Source organism: Rattus norvegicus, chromosome 9 (genome assembly GCF_021556685.1).
Source record: "Rattus norvegicus strain SHRSP/BbbUtx chromosome 9, alternate assembly SHRSP_T2T, whole genome shotgun sequence".
NCBI lineage: Eukaryota > Metazoa > Chordata > Mammalia > Rodentia > Muridae > Rattus > Rattus norvegicus.
The window spans coordinates 53,287,047-53,302,386 of NC_141542.1; the positions used below are offsets into that span (position 1 = coordinate 53,287,047).

Sequence of the window (15,340 nt, forward strand, 5' to 3'; positions counted from 1 at the left end):
TGATCCAGCTTTACTAACAGTGAGATATTGAAGTTCCCACTATTACCATAGAAATATTTGCCAGTCTCTTCAAGTCTCTTGACATTTGTACCTCACAATGTGGAATTCTGTTATGCATTGTATATAGCTTGTTATCGGTTTTGTTCTAACCTTTCGATCAACAAACACTTTTATGAATATGCAGTTGTCTTTCTGCTTTTTTTAAAATCTGTATAACGATTTTTAACTTGCAATCTTTATTTCCCCTCAAGTCAGTCTAGCTGCCCACTTCCCGTTTTTCATTGTTTTATTCTCAAATTATTTGTTCCTTTGAGTCTCAGGCAAGCTTACCGCAATCAGCATACAGTTGTCTTGTGTTTTCCCTTTTATCTTAATTCCGTTTCTTTTAAGTGTCTCTTTGAATTGGTAAATTCAACCCACTTTCCGATCGTTTTTCTAAATGTCCCGTATCGTTTTCTCAAATAATTTTTCTCAGATCTTCCACTATAACCATATTCTGTATGTGATGGTTTTTTTCCTATGGTATCATCTGATTTCCTCTTCCCTCTTTCCCAGCGTATTAATCCTTCATTACATCAGTAGTTGCCTGGGAGAGTGTAGTTACAAACCTGCTAGGCGTAGTGAAGTGTAGTTTGAGTTACTACCAACAATTCAAAAGCTATTACCACCCCATTCATTGTGTAATTGCTTCCTCTGGACTGAGATATTTCCTCCTGGGAGCTCACAAAATTTACCAAGAAGCTCATGAAACAAATATGACTAATAAGCCATCCCAACCCATATATAAAGGACATGCATGCAGTACATGACAGCGAGCGGAAAAGGAAACCTTTTGTGATGCAGGGATGATGACTCTAAAATGATGACCTTGGGCCACCCATCACCAGCGCTGGGTGGCCTGAGGTCATGTGACCGCCCAGTGCCTGGTAAACCACCAACCACACTCCTCTAAGAAACCTCAATAAACTCTGTGAAGCTAGACAATGGTGGGGGCCATTTCTTTGGTCCATTGCCAGTGTCCTGTGCAGTGTAAACAATGTGCATTCACACCTACTCCACTCCATCTGTCCTCTGGGTTATTATGGTCACTTTACATCTTAATGCATTGTGGGTTCCTCAACATTGATTATTCTTGTCTTACACATTCGTCTTTTAAACCGCATAGGAATCAGAAGAGGAGGTAGAACCCTAAAATACAGTCGTGGTGTCCTCTAAACTTACCCGTGTAGTTACTCTCACTGAAGATCTTTTCCTTTCTACAGCTTTGAGTTACCATCTAATGTCCTTACATTTCAGCCCAAGATATTTTAGCATATTTTTTTCGTAGACCAGAGCTACCGATGACAGTCACATGTTCTTTAAGAAGAATACTTCAAATTTTCCTTCATTTCTGGAAGGTAGCTTTCGCCAGATACAAAGTGACAAGATTGGTTTTGTTTGGATTATTTTGTTTGCTTTTAGGTTTTGGTTTTGTTTGAGACAAAGTCTCACTGTGTAGCCCTGGCTTACCTGGTCTAGCTATGGCGACTAGACTGGTCTGGAACTCCCAGAGGCGAACCTGATTCTAGGATTAAAGGTGTGTGCCATTATGCTCAACTCTTTCAGGTTACTGGGTGGTTACTGCTGTTTAAGCAACATAAAAATCTCACCACCACCACAACCACCACCACCATCATCACCACCACCACCACCACCATCCTAACCCCCCACCTATGGCTACCATGGTTTCTGAAAAGAAGCTGACTCTTTAATTATTGACCATTCAGTGCACATGTCAAGTTCTCTCCTTCTGCTTTCAACATTTTCACGGTGCTTTGGTTTTTCTGTTTGATTATAGCATACCTTAGCGTGACTGTGCTTGAGATTCTCCAAACTGAGAGGCTCCCTCTTGGAGGGAGGAGGAAGGCACTTAACATGGGAGAAGGTAGCAAAGCTTACAAGGTTCAGGAAGTAAACAAATCTTCCTGGAAGCTCTTGAAGTTGCAGGACTCACAAAGCCCTGCCTCCAGCTTACAGGAGCAGCAGAAATGACTGGAAAGAAGACACTCTCCAACCAACCCCGGCCAGCTCCATGGACGCAGACTCCTTTAGCCATTGCTGTGCTGAAGTGGTCCCTCCAGGGGTGAGCTGTCTTCGAATCATTCACGTTCCTGTAAATAACTCCTCCCCCATAGTCCTGCAGAATCTGCCTCAATAAACCCAGTGACTCACTAGGGCAGACTTGGGTGGATTCATTTCTTTGGTCTGCTGTTGCTGTCCTATATGGGGTGACAGACATCTGTTCACGCCCCGCCCCCCATGTAATGATGACTAATTTCATTTGTCCTGTGGACTCCACTCTCTTTGCCTGCTCATCCATGTGACTGGAGCTCTCCAGTGCTTTATCCATGTCAGCCATTGTACTTTACAGCTTCAGGTTTCCTATTCAGTTTTTATAGCTTTCACTTGCTTGAATAATGGTCCATTCTTAGTCATCCACCATTCTCCTGAGCGCCTTGACCATGACCTCATGGAGCCTAGAGAAGAACGAAAGTGTGGTCCAGTAAATTCAACATCTGGACTTCCTTGAAATGGCTTATGTTGTTTTTCTTCTTTTCATGTTGAGAATCAGGTATTTGAATGTTTTAGTACAGTAATGCTGGAAATCTGATCTGTGCTCTCCCCAAGAATACCTGGCTTTATCTGTTAAGGGCCCCACCTATCTGTTCAAACTATTTCTGTGAAAGTTACAGGCCTGGTGTTATGGGCTCACTAAAGTCCCAGCTCTGTTGCCCTAACTGCCTGGAACTAATAAGAAAAGAGAAGAGAGGCAGCGCTCTGTCTCTCTAATTTCTTTGGGCAGATGCTGGTTCAGCCTGAGTGGGCTGAAACATGCTAGCCAGTCTTTATGCTATTCCCTGGGGTGTGCATCAGACTGGGAGGAATGCAGTTTCATTTAGAAGACATGGTTTAGTAGCTGCCCTGTCAGGAGACAATCACAACAGTAATACTGGGAGTGAGAAGCTAGTAACTGTGACACAAAACACCAAAATTCATCTCTCTCTCTCTCTCTCTCTCTCTCTCTCTCTCTCTCTCTCCCTCTTCCCTTCTTCTCCCACTCTTTTCCATGCACATGTGCATACATACATGGGAGCATGTGTGTCTATATATGTGTGTGTGTAGATTCTTAGTCAGGGTTTTACTGACCAATTCCCTGAGGTTCGTATTCTTCCTATTTCCTGTTCTACCACCATGTGGCTGGTTTTATTCTTTCTGTGCTTGCAAATGAATCTAGAGAGTTTTATTCTCTCCTTGGAAATATGTTATCATTACTCACCCAGAAAATCTTCAAGAAGAGTTCATTCAGCAACATCTTAGACCCTCCTCAATATCCTTGGTGTTGAAGATCCTACTGCGTAACAGTATTTCTGGAGAGATATGAATAAATATCTACTCATCCCAGACTGGGAAACAATGAGGAGGAATTTCACCAATGTCTAACTTGGTGATTCAATGAGTTTTATTGGGGTTACTTACAAGATTGTGGGTGTATTAGTTATTTTTATGTTACTCTGAAAAAATACCATGACCAAAGCAACTTGTAGAAAAAAGAGTTTATTGGGATTAGGGTTCTGGAGGGGAGTCCAGGATGGTGGAGCAGAGGCAGCAGGAACTACATACTAAGAGCAGAAGCGGAGAGCTTACATTGTGAACTATAAACAGGAAGCAGATTGGGGGAGCTCAAAATGGCACCAGTCTTTAAACTCTCAAAGCTCACGGTTACTTTCTCCAACAAGGTCACATCTTATACGTCTCCCCAATAGTATCACCAACTGGAGACCAAAAAAAAAAGAAGAGGAGGAGGAGGAAGAGAAGGAGGGGGAGGAGGAGGAGGAGGGGGAGGAGGAGGGGGGGGAGGAGGAGGAGGAGGAGGAAGAGGAGGAGGTGGAGGAGGAAGAGGAGGAGGTGGAGGAGGAAGAGGAGGAGGAGGAGGAGGAGGAAGAGGAGGAGGTGGAGGAGGAAGAGGAGGAGGAGGAGGAGGAAGAGGAGGAGGAGGAGGAGGAGGAAGAAGAAGAAGAAGAAGAAGAAGAAGAAGAAGAAGAAGAAGAAGAAGAAGAAGAAGACGAAGAAGAAGAAGACAAAGAAGAAGAAGAAGAAGAAGAAGAAGAAGAAGAAGAAGAAGAAGAAGAAGAAGAAGAAGAAGAAGAAGAAGAAGAAGAAGAAGAAGAAGAAGAAGTTGTTGTTTATTTGGGCTTGTGGTTTAGAGAATTAGAATCCTTATTGTGAAGTATAGGCAAGACTACAAAAACAGGAAACTAAGGGCTCACATCTTGAGCTGCAAGCAGGAAACAGAACATGTGAGATTACACATCTCCAGACTCTCAAAGCCTTTCCTCCAACAAAGCCGCACCGCCTAACTTTCCCTCAAATAGTGCCACCATCTAGGGACCAAGTATTCAAATGCCAGAGCCAACTGGGGATAGTCCCATCAAAACCACCACGATAGGTGAGACGTTCCTTGCAGAGACAGAAATGGTTCAAAGACAGGTGCAACAGCAACGCCCACCCCAATGTGAATGACAGCTCACCAAGGCCGGGAACCTATGCACAGCCTGCAGGTCGCTCCACAGCCGGAGCATGCGCTTTCCCGGAGCTCTGTTGATCTGAGACTCTTCCTGTACTTCCGCTGCCTCTGCCTCTTCCAGCCAGCTCTGTTCTGGGCTTCTGCCACATGGCTTGTCTCTTGGCGTGTCTCTCAGAAGTCCTTACGGCTCCTATAAGCTTGGGTGGAGGACTTGTGACTCTGTCAATATTCCAGGAATTTCTGAAGCCTTTGAGGTGTTTACTTCCCGAGTTCAATGAGTTTCCCTGCAAGGTGGGATGGAAGGAAAACATGGCAGTCAGGACCACGTGAGATTCAGCCAAAGAGCACACTTAGGCTGTTGGAGCAAAGACACAGGGTGTCTGCTGGCCAAGACCTGCTCTGTGGACACTACCGTGTCTGGATTTCACAACCACTGGAACAGTTTACGTCCCCTTGGAATGGAGGTGACCAGGTTGGTTGTCTAAAGGACTGCCAAGTTTATTCCCTGGCATAAAGAAATGAACAGCTGAGAACAACAGAAGTCCTAGCAGTGGAAAATTGGGGTGGGGGACAAATAAAGGCTTTATATTCCAGATGGGCAAAACCAAGGCTGAGCAGTCACCAAACAGATGCCTGCTTGGGTATTTTATGGGTCCCATCTAGGTACCTGTCCCTTTGCCTTCCTGCCAATTCCCACAGCCTTCTGGGAACAAGAAACAGTCATTTCTCAGAAAGCTTGCTTTTCTCATTCCTGTTTACCTCCATCCTTAGAACCGGGCTTCACTCTACCCGTCCCCCAGGCCAGACCTTAAGTGAAGCTGACCACACCGGAAATGTCTGTGCCTTCCCATCCCAAAGAGGCTGTATGATCTTGTGAGAGGCTCTCTGTAACTGGGCTCCATGACTGTGGTAGAAAGGTCTTATAGCCAGGGACCATCCAAGAGCCATCATGAACATCAACTAGCCAGGGAACAAGCAAGTGGCCAGGACCAGGGACATCCAGGATGAAATGGAGTGCGGGGATATAGGCTAGGTTTCATGGAACTTTTGATACAGATACATCTTTGCTAACTGATCAGAGAAGCCTCTTTACCATCTATGTTTGGTCTGTTGTTTTTACTTTCCCCAAGGTGTGTGTGTGTGTGTGTGTACGCGCGCATAAGCATGCACATGTATGTAGAAGCCATAGGTTGACATTTTCTCTCAATGTTTTGTTTTGTTTTGTTTTGTTTTGTGAAACAGAGCCTCTCACCAGGAGCTTAGCAATTCAGCTAGACCGTCTGGCCAGTGTTAGCAATAAGCTGAGAGGCACAAAGAAAGAAACCAGCAGCCCAACTGAAGTGCCTGGATGAGGTAAAACTTTACTCCTGATCAAGAGGGTGTGCTCCAAAGAGCAAAACACTCAGGGGCCAGAAGTGCACTTGGGCTTTATTCTAACTCGGGTGGTGACTATCCTCTCCCCATTGGCTGAGGTCCCATCTCCCAGTCTTATCTGATTGGCTAGTCCTAAAAGAATTGGCACACAGGAAATGAAGGGCAAGAGGTCAGCCCTCTAATCACAGGATGCAGCCAGGTCTTTGTGTAAACTAAGTTTTACTGAAGAGGTGGGGCCGTGAAAACGTTTGTATGAAAGTCTTACAAGGTGGGTGGGAGAGGGGGGGAGATGAAAAGATTTGAATTCCTGGTTGTAAATACAAGTTTTATAGAATTTCATGGAAAACAAACATATTTAATGTTTCTCTTTTTTTTTCGTTTCTTTATTTTATTTAGTGTACAGTTGAAGGGGGAAAATAGACTAGGCCACACTTGGGTAACACCTGTGGGTCCAGAGGAAGGGTCCTTTTTCTCCCTTAATGTTTCTTATACCAGTGACCCCCAGAGATCTGCCTGTCCTGTTCCAATCAAGCTGGAGTTGCAGATGCTGTTCCCAGCTCTTTAAACATTTTAGTAGTAGTCATAAAGTAGTAGTAGTAGTGATAGAGTGTATTGCGTGTGTGTATGTGCGAGTGTGCATGTGTATGAGTGTGTGTGAGCATGTGTGCGTGTGTGAGAGGGTGAGAGTGTGTGAACATATGTGTTTTTGAACAGGTATATGTGTGTCTTGTGTGAGCATGAGTATATGTGAGCATGTGTGTGTGAGCAGGTGTGTGTGAGCAGGTATGTGTGTGCATATGTGTGTGAGCAGGTATGTGTGTGAGAGAGGGTGAAAGTAAAAGAACAAAGAAAATTATAAATCAAGGCATTTTAAAAATGTATTGGTGGAAACGCCAGAGAGGCAGGTTTAGCCAACTGTAGAAACCTCAGCTTCAGGCTCTAGATCAGCAGTTCCCAGCTCAAGGTCCTTTTGGGGATCATGTATCCTGTATATCAGATATTTATATTATGATTCATAACTGTAGTGTAATTATGGTTATGAAGTAGCAAGAAACCCTTGAGGAAAGGGTCACAGCATTAGGAAGGTTGAGAACCACTTCTCTAGATCTTCCTGATAGCATTCTTGGCTCTTTGTTGGTGAAGAATAGAGCTTTGGCAAGTTACGTCTGTTACAGAGGTGGACTAGGAATACCTCTTTAGGAGGTTAGAGATAGCTCAGTCAAAAATGTAATAGACCTGTTCTAGACTTGTAATATTCCAAACTCCCCGCCATCAATGCTCACTACAGCAAGGATCTTACTGACTAGACTCTTTCTCACCAACCCTGAGGCCTTTGCTTTCTTCCGTGCCCCATATTTAAAACAACATGCCATCACGTGATTCAGTGGTTCACTTAACATCTTATTTCTTGGTGTTGGCTCATTGCTATCATGATTTCTCCTTCCAGGGGGCTGAATCCTAAGTCTAGTGGTGCCTGGGTCCATTCTTTCTGGAACATTAGAGTCTGGTATTTATAAACAAAACAGCAGAATGATTCTCCTCAGATCTAACACACACACACACACACACACACACACACACACACACACACACATACTTTCTATGTAGCTGTCTTTTCAGTGCCTCTCAGATCTCTCACTTGGAGAACCAGCAGACAGCCTAAAAGGCTGGCTGAGATACAGGGAACCCCAAACGGCAGCTGAGACCTGATGAACACTAAGGGTGAGTACTGCCCAGCGAGTGTGTCTCCAGTCTGTAATTAGTGTCGCACACCCGTTCTTATAAAGTTCCACGGATCTGTCAGGAAGAAAATCACAGTGGAGTAGCCCTGATTTAGGATGCCTAGGAGAGAGCGAGGAGACCTCGTTAACATAGGGTCAGTCCACGCCTAGGTGAACTTTTGACATAAACTGTCTGTCCATGTTTACCCAGGACACGCTGACCTCCTGAACTGGATAAACCACCTCAGGAAAGAGATCCAGGATTGGAAGAGTTTGTGAGACCAACATCCACCATCCCACCCACTCCCCACACACCCACATCCCCAAAGCCCGGTTTCCTGAGTCTGCCGGGTCCCTTTCCTACAAGGCAATGTGACCTCTACTACCCCAACCATACTTCTTGACAAAAGAGATACAACTGATGCCCCTAAACACACACACACACACACACACACACACACACACACACACACACAATTGAAACTGTACAATCAGCCAGGAGTCTATAAAGCTTAAAATTCATGTTCAATGTGTCTCCAACCTCCAAAGAAATGTAATTTTAGTATATGTGCTGCCGAAGCGAGCACAAGAAATGTAATTTTATCTACGTGAGCAAATGTGTGTTGGGAAGGGAAGGGCGTTTGTTAATTAACATAACCTCTCTTCCCACCTGCTCTTACAGCTGGCCTTGGCTGGTTTGTTTTCCCTCACAGCAGGGACCTTGTAGCCTTTGAACATGGCACACATATATGTTTAACAAAGTTACGCCATTTGGGTTGACCGTGCTTTTATCAGGGCCAGCTCTGTTCTAGCCTTGTTATCTCCCCCAGGTAGGTGTCCCAGGAGCTGACTCAGCTCCAGACTTAGCCTCTCTACGTCAGGGCCATCACTGACTAAAGGCCCATTGGCAGGGGCTCCCTCTGAGGAGCCTAGTATGTTTCCCGGGGAATGGGAAAATTTTTACTCCGAAGGTTTCTGGACCTCTCAAACACACAAAAGAAAAGAAAGCGAGGCTGGGCGAGTCACAGAGAGGAAGCCATTAAGGAAGGTTCTTCCCGTGGTTCCTGTTCCAGTTCTTGCCTTCAGGTTCCAACCTTGAGCTCCCACCCTAGATGATCGCTAACCTGCAAACAAAATGAATGCTCTCTCCCCCAAGTTGGTTTTGGGCAGCGTTTTACCACAGCATTAGAAAGCGAAGTAGGACAGGTTGCTGTAAGGGCTTCTTACTATTTGCAAGAGTGGCCTTTATACCCAGCCCTTGTGTGTACAGGAAAGAACACGCACCTCTCCCGTGTCTCTTCTCACAAAAAGTACTAGATCCTTTCCCTCAAGAGCTCATCTAACTGTAATCACCTCCCTGAGGCCCAGCCTCTTAAGGCTGACACACTGGGAGGTAAGGCTTCCAACATGAGTTTGGAAGAGATATAATTTAGTCCTTAGTAAGAATCCCAGGAATATGCCAGGACTAGTGAGACTCATTGTGGCCAGGCCCTTTGCCAAGGGCTCAACTGTTTCCTTCACAGCCTCTGTATCACCGCAGGCACAATTTTGGCCAGGATGGACTGTATAAACTTGGTGGGATCGCTTCTCGGCCTTTTGGCTAAGATCAAGTGTAAACTTGGTGGGCACACTGTGTGCTCACCTGGATCTATGCTAGAAGAGCCTCCAATGGGCAGTTTCTTTCGGTCCTTGGAGAAGGAGTTTATCAATTTCTTTTCCTGTGGTTGTGATAAACCACTCTAACAAAGTGGCTTATGGAAGTAAGGATTTTATACAATTGTATAAAATTGACAGCTCACAATTCCAGCTGTCAGTCCATCACTACAGGGACATTAAGGCAACAGGCACTTGAAGCAACTGATCAGAGTGCATTAGCAGTCAAAAGCAGAGAACAATAAATTTATGGGCACGTCCTGGTGCTAAGGATGCCTTCTCCAGTTGCATATAACCCAGTACCCCTTGCCTAGGGAATGGTGCCACCTACAGTGGTTGGGTCTTCTTACAAATCAAGACAACCCCCCACAGGCATGCCTACAAGGCCAATCTGAACTAGACCCTCATCGAGACTCCCTTCCCAGATGGTTCTAGATTCGATCACATTAACAATCAAACTAACCATCACCAGTAAGCAGCAGTAGGCATCTGTGAAAGAGAGGACAACATGAGCCAGTCCTGGGACTGACATAATGGGATGGGTCTTTAGGGAAGGACTGGTATAGAGGACATGATGTCCTTCGTGGTCACACAAGCACTAGGGAAAGCAGGAATGTTAAACACACAGGGTTGTCTCTTCGGTGGAAGAGTGTGTTTTCCCCTCAGTAGGCTTGGAATGGATACAGTTGTAAGTAATTTTTTTTAATTCACATCTTATGCCATTTATGTTCCCTGATGAAAGACACACACAGCCTTTATATTTTAGTACTCCTTAGCAGCACAGTAGCTAGGCAGATGTTTACCCTCCATGCTGTTAGAATCTGCCTCTTATCCATAACCCAAGTTATTACATACTATGTTTCATCTGGGCTGCTCTTAGCCCCAATTGGGCAGTTCTCTGAGCCACATTCTCTTGGCTCTTAGCCCACGGCAGCTCTCCTTTCTCCTTTATCCCACATGGCCTTCTCCATCCCATAGTGCCTCTCTCCCTTTCTGCTCCTTCCTGGTGGTCCCAAGCCTGGGAAACCTAAACCCTGCCTATGTCTCTTCTCCCCAGCTATTGGCCGCTGGCATCTTTATTTACCAATCAGAATTAACTGGGGTCAGGGTCCCTCAGACTCCAAATCTTGGAGGCCAGCACATAGCACGCCATTAAACAGTAAAAGACAAAACCTCAACAACGATTGATAGCTTGGTGACCTCTGTGCTACATAATGGGTTGGGTCTTCAGAAAAGGATCTCTGTAGAGGGCACAAGGCCACCCCTGAATCTTGCAGGTGATTATAGTTATCCCAGACTCTTCCTCTCTAGACCTTTACTTGAGTGTTGTCTCTCAGTCAATAAAACCCATCTCCACAGAGGAGGTCATAAGAACTTGGTTAAGAGTTTCAACTGTAAGCATGACTTAAGCTTTGTGCTACACACAGGATTGAGTTAATTCTCATCAGGAAACTTCTTTCCAAAATGGTGTTGTGCTTACATAGTCCTAAAATAAACCGCCAGGTGTCAGATGCTAGAAGTTGAAAGGAGTTCAGGTGCTGAGACGCACTGAGCCGTATTTCCTTCTTGCCTCTGTGGATTACTACTCTACAAACCCCCTGTTTGTAGACACCCCACAGATCAGAGCGTGAAGCACAGGACGGAGGGTCTAACGTAAGACAAGAATTATAATCCGAGACCTAGGAGCCTGAGCACCAACAGAGGGCTTTGGATTCCAACCAACACTGAGAGGGACAGGGGTCAGGTGTGATAGAGTGTTTCCACGGTGACAGCCAGGTAGGGACTGACTAGGAAGTAACCTTTGTCTTATGAGACTGGACATGGCATGCACAGGAGAGCATCAGGGGACCTGTAGATAAGGGATAAGGAAAGCAAATGGCCACATTTGGGTCCCAGAAGATGAATAGGGAAAAAGCAAGCACAGGAGACCTGAGGATATAGTTAGTATTGGGTGGGTTAGGGGGAGCAGGAGCCTGGGAGGAGAGAGGCTTCCTCCAACCAGGCGAGCAGGTTATAGAGCTGCTGGTTGGGAGGAAGTCTACTCAGGAAGAGGTACAGCTCTAGGACCTGTTAGGTTTGATAGGAAGCACCCAGCAATCAACTGTAATAGGCAGGCTGGACACACAGAAAAGTGCCCAGAGCTGTGCCCTCTGTGCCAAGGGTGGGCTTTAGTTGGTCCGTGGGTATGTCTAAGAACAGAGAAAGAAGCAGAAGGTCATGGGAAGGTCAAAAGTCAGTGGAGAGACCTCCAGAGGTCAGGAGGGGCTTATAGAAGGACATGAGATTTTGGAAGTCACAGCAAAGCTCAGATACAGGCAGGCACAGAGGCCCTCAAGGAACGCAGGCTCAGCACCGCCTCCCACATCATTTCCACGTCAGACTCACTAACCCTGGAGCTTCCTCGAGGATCTGGAGATAAAAGATCCTCACAAGAGCCAGAAGCACAAGGAAGGTAGGAAGTTGCTATCAGAGCCCAGACTCTCCAGGTGCAGCCTCTCTCCCCTCACGCTCTCACAGGGAGCCAAGGTCTCCCCTGTCACCTGCCGGGAGCAAAGGCCTTTCAGATGGCAAAGCCCTAAACAGAGAGGGTTACTGGCAGTGCAAGTGACAACCATCGGGCCACATACTAACATGGTTCATCCTTCTTCCAGCCCTTATTCAAAAATGTCCTTGAGGCTTCTCAAACACCTGCTTCAGCTAAAAATATGAGAAAACATGGTGTCTCTTAATGTAGTTAGGTGACATCAGCCAATCTTAGGCTTATTTCCTCATGGCATGACCCCTGACACCGCCACCACCACCTGATCACAGGGGACCTTAGAAGAACAGGCCAAGCTCTCTGTGGGTAGTCTGAAACATCCTATCTCTGCTGCTCTGTTCAACGCTCCAGTAAAACCATTTCTCAAAGGCAACATAACTCCATGTCTGTCTCCTCCAACGTCTTTCCTCCCTTAAGCCTAGCACTCAGAATCACTCGTGGTGTGTCTAACTCTCTCCCCATCAGCACACAGTGGGCTGGACTCTCGCCTCTGCCTACAGCTGAAGCCTCTTTGAGCAATTCCTTCCTGTAGCAGGAGCTTCCCTGAGTTTTGCCTCAGATAATGGTAGGTCTTGCTGTTCATGCTACCCAGGGTTTCTGTCATCTGTCATATGTCCTGGTGAGACCCAACCACACTACCCAGGATTACCTTCACCTGTCACAATGTCCCCACCAGCATCCATTAAGCCCTCCTCAGTCACCCAGGTGGAGTGCGCCCGGGTCATCCTTCCCACACCAGGCTGCCCCAGATACGCGCTTTTATTGTGTGGAGGAGAAAAGCACTCCTAAGCTATCCAAAGCCGCTGCTAAGTCTGAAGACCACCCCCGGTCTTGATGACTCATCAGACTTTGAAAACACAGCTGTGTTCATGATGTTGGTTCATCACAGTGGGAAAAACACAGGTCATATATCCCAGAGTCGGAGGATGGGCGTGGCCTCCAGAGGAGGGCAGGTACAAGCTTCTGGGTCTGCTTTCCAGCAGAGGATTATGGAACGTAACCTGGGGCCTCTGTCTGGACCAGATGTTTCCAGGGTCTCCATGTCTTGTCCAAATGAATTGAAGGAGCTCACACAAGTAACAAAGTAGCAAAAGGTTCTGTTCAAAGATAACATGAGCTGTGGAGGGGCTGCAAGAAGCCGTGGAGCCTGGGCAAGCATGGGACTCAAGTAACACCAGTCACTGCCTCGCGCTTCTATCATGGCTTCAGGAAGAGAAGAGGAGGTTGGTTACTATGAGTGAATGTGGATTTTCTTTTTTGGGGTGGGAGGGTGGAGGGGGACAGGTATTGGTTGGCAAATCTAGTCAAATTAGTAGGTTCCAGGTTCTGTGAGAAACTGACTCAAAGAGGGAAAAAATGTGGAAACCAATTGAGAAGGACCTCCTAATCTGTGGCCTCCCCCAGGCAGCATTCACACATGTACTCGCGTACACACACACACATACACACACCCTACATTAAATTGAATTTTTTATCCCCTGGTGTTAGGACTCCTGTGATGGAGGAGAGAGAGAGAGAGAGAGAGAGAGAGAGAGAGAGAGAGAGAGAGAGAGAGAGAGAGAGAGAGAGAGAGGAAAAAGAAGAAGAAGAAGAGAAGAAGAGGAGGAGGAAGAGGAGGAGGAGGAAGAAGAGGAAAAGGAAGAAAAGAAGGAAGGAAGGAGGGAGGGAGGGAGGGAGGAAGGAAGGAAGGAAGGAAGGAAGGAAGGAAGGAAGGAAAAGAAACTCTCCAAATGTCTCCTACCTAGAAGGATGGTGCTTGAGAGAGATGGTTGGCTGAGTGAGCTAAGGCCAGAAGCCAGGATAGCCTCTATGGTCCCTCAGGAGAAGGGAGGGGACTGAGGAGGAGAGATACAGCTGGCATACAGAATACCCTCGTAGGTTGATGACATTATTCAGGTGAAAGCAGACAAGATAAAACAAGACCTGTCATTAGATGAGAAGGAAGAGAGGCAGGGACAGAGGTTTTAGAAGGGAGGGAGAAGAGGAGAGGGGGCAGGAGTGAGGAGGAGGAGCTGTGAGAACGTGGTGGCAGATGTTAAGATTCTTCTCTATGCATAGATACAGGCTCTTATGAATATTTTTAAGGGATGGGTATGTACAGGATTCTGTACTGTCCAGGTGGGCAAATTATATCTTATCAATTGGATCAGAGGTTACTATGTGGTGTGTTATTTCATGTGGCGACTTTTTTTTCCTTTTCTCCATCTTTATTAAATTGGTTATTTATTATGTACATTTCAATTGTTATTCCCTTTCCCGGTTTCCAAGCAAACATCCCCCTAACCCCCCCCACTCCCCTTCTATATGGGTGTTCCCCTCTCCATCCTCCTCCCTTTACCACCCTCCCCACAACAATCCTGTTTCATGTGGCAACTTAATTCAAGAGAGTGTATGGTGGCAGGATGCATCAGGCCCACCACGGAATTGGGATGTGTGTGCCTGCCTTGGTAACAACCTACCAAGGCAACTGAGTGAATGGTTCTCGGACCGCCCGGGTCAGAGGGAGCCTGGGAGAGAAAGCGCAGAGCGGGAAACTGGTCACGACACATGCCTTTTTTTATTTTTACTGCAACATACCCTACTGGGACACAAAGGCTGAGGAAAGAGGACAGGCAAGCTGCCACTGTGCAGAACCCGTTCAGGATGGTGACAAGATGCAGTGTGACACAAGTTCTCAGATGACCAAATCAAATAATAGTGTGTAGGCACACAGCTGGAAAAGCCAGCGTGGCACCCACTACACAGGTCACCTTCCACCTGCCCTCCACATTCTCCACATTCAAAGCCCTGTCTCAAGAAGGCCCCAGCCCCTCCAGTAGGGATGTGAGGACTTCCCTGCATAAAGCTCATGTCTCCTTGGCACCTCTCTTTCCCTCCCTCCAAGCCTGGCATTTAGCCCTCCTGAGATGTTTATTCATCAGTAAAATGGACAGAATAATATCAGTCTAAATAATCAGAGTGTTATTTAGACTTATTTATTAATGCTGGCAATATACTCAGAATCCTCAAGATTACAGCAATAGATCACCGGGAAATATTATAGCGTTCTGTTACCATAGAGATGGTTTTGTTCTCCCAGCTCCTCCCCAGGGCCCCTCATTGAAGTACCAGGCACTGGAGATCTGGGGAGCCAAGCAATTCCAACTGGGGCATTAACACTAACAACGATGATAATTAAATTACACAGAGAGGAAGTCCATGAAATATGGATGGGAAAGGAATGGATTTGATTCATTTAGGCAAATGAGCATGTTTTCCCATTAGAAAAAAAGGCCTCGTTGGAGGCTATGGATGGCTCTGGGCAACACTAATTTCTTTAGACAAGGCACGGGCTCTGGTTCTGATATGAGCCTACATAAGGGGCAGGAGTGGGCAGAATCCAAACAACTTCCTCCCGCAAGCGCAGCGGCTGATCAGGTGCCTTCCTGCAGAAAGCCCCTCGTCTGCCTCTCATCCACACTGGTAGCAGCTCCTTCCATTTCTCTGTGT

General features: G+C 46.3%; 1 long non-coding RNA gene across 2 annotated transcripts in view; it reads right to left on the reverse strand.

Moving 5' to 3' along the window:
- Positions 1–3,585: 3,585 nt before the first annotated feature.
- Positions 3,586–15,340, reverse strand: part of LOC120094664 (uncharacterized) — a 46,507-nt gene continuing 34,752 nt past the window's right edge. Inside the window, exons 3-4 of one of the 2 annotated variants that reach the window (XR_015629079.1) lie at positions 4,569–4,848; positions 3,586–3,812 (exon numbers count right to left, since the gene is read on the reverse strand). This is a non-coding gene — a long non-coding RNA (uncharacterized LOC120094664). Of the gene's footprint in view, positions 3,813–4,568; positions 4,849–15,340 lie in introns of those variants that run through there. The other variant, XR_015629080.1, reaches the window with a different exon arrangement.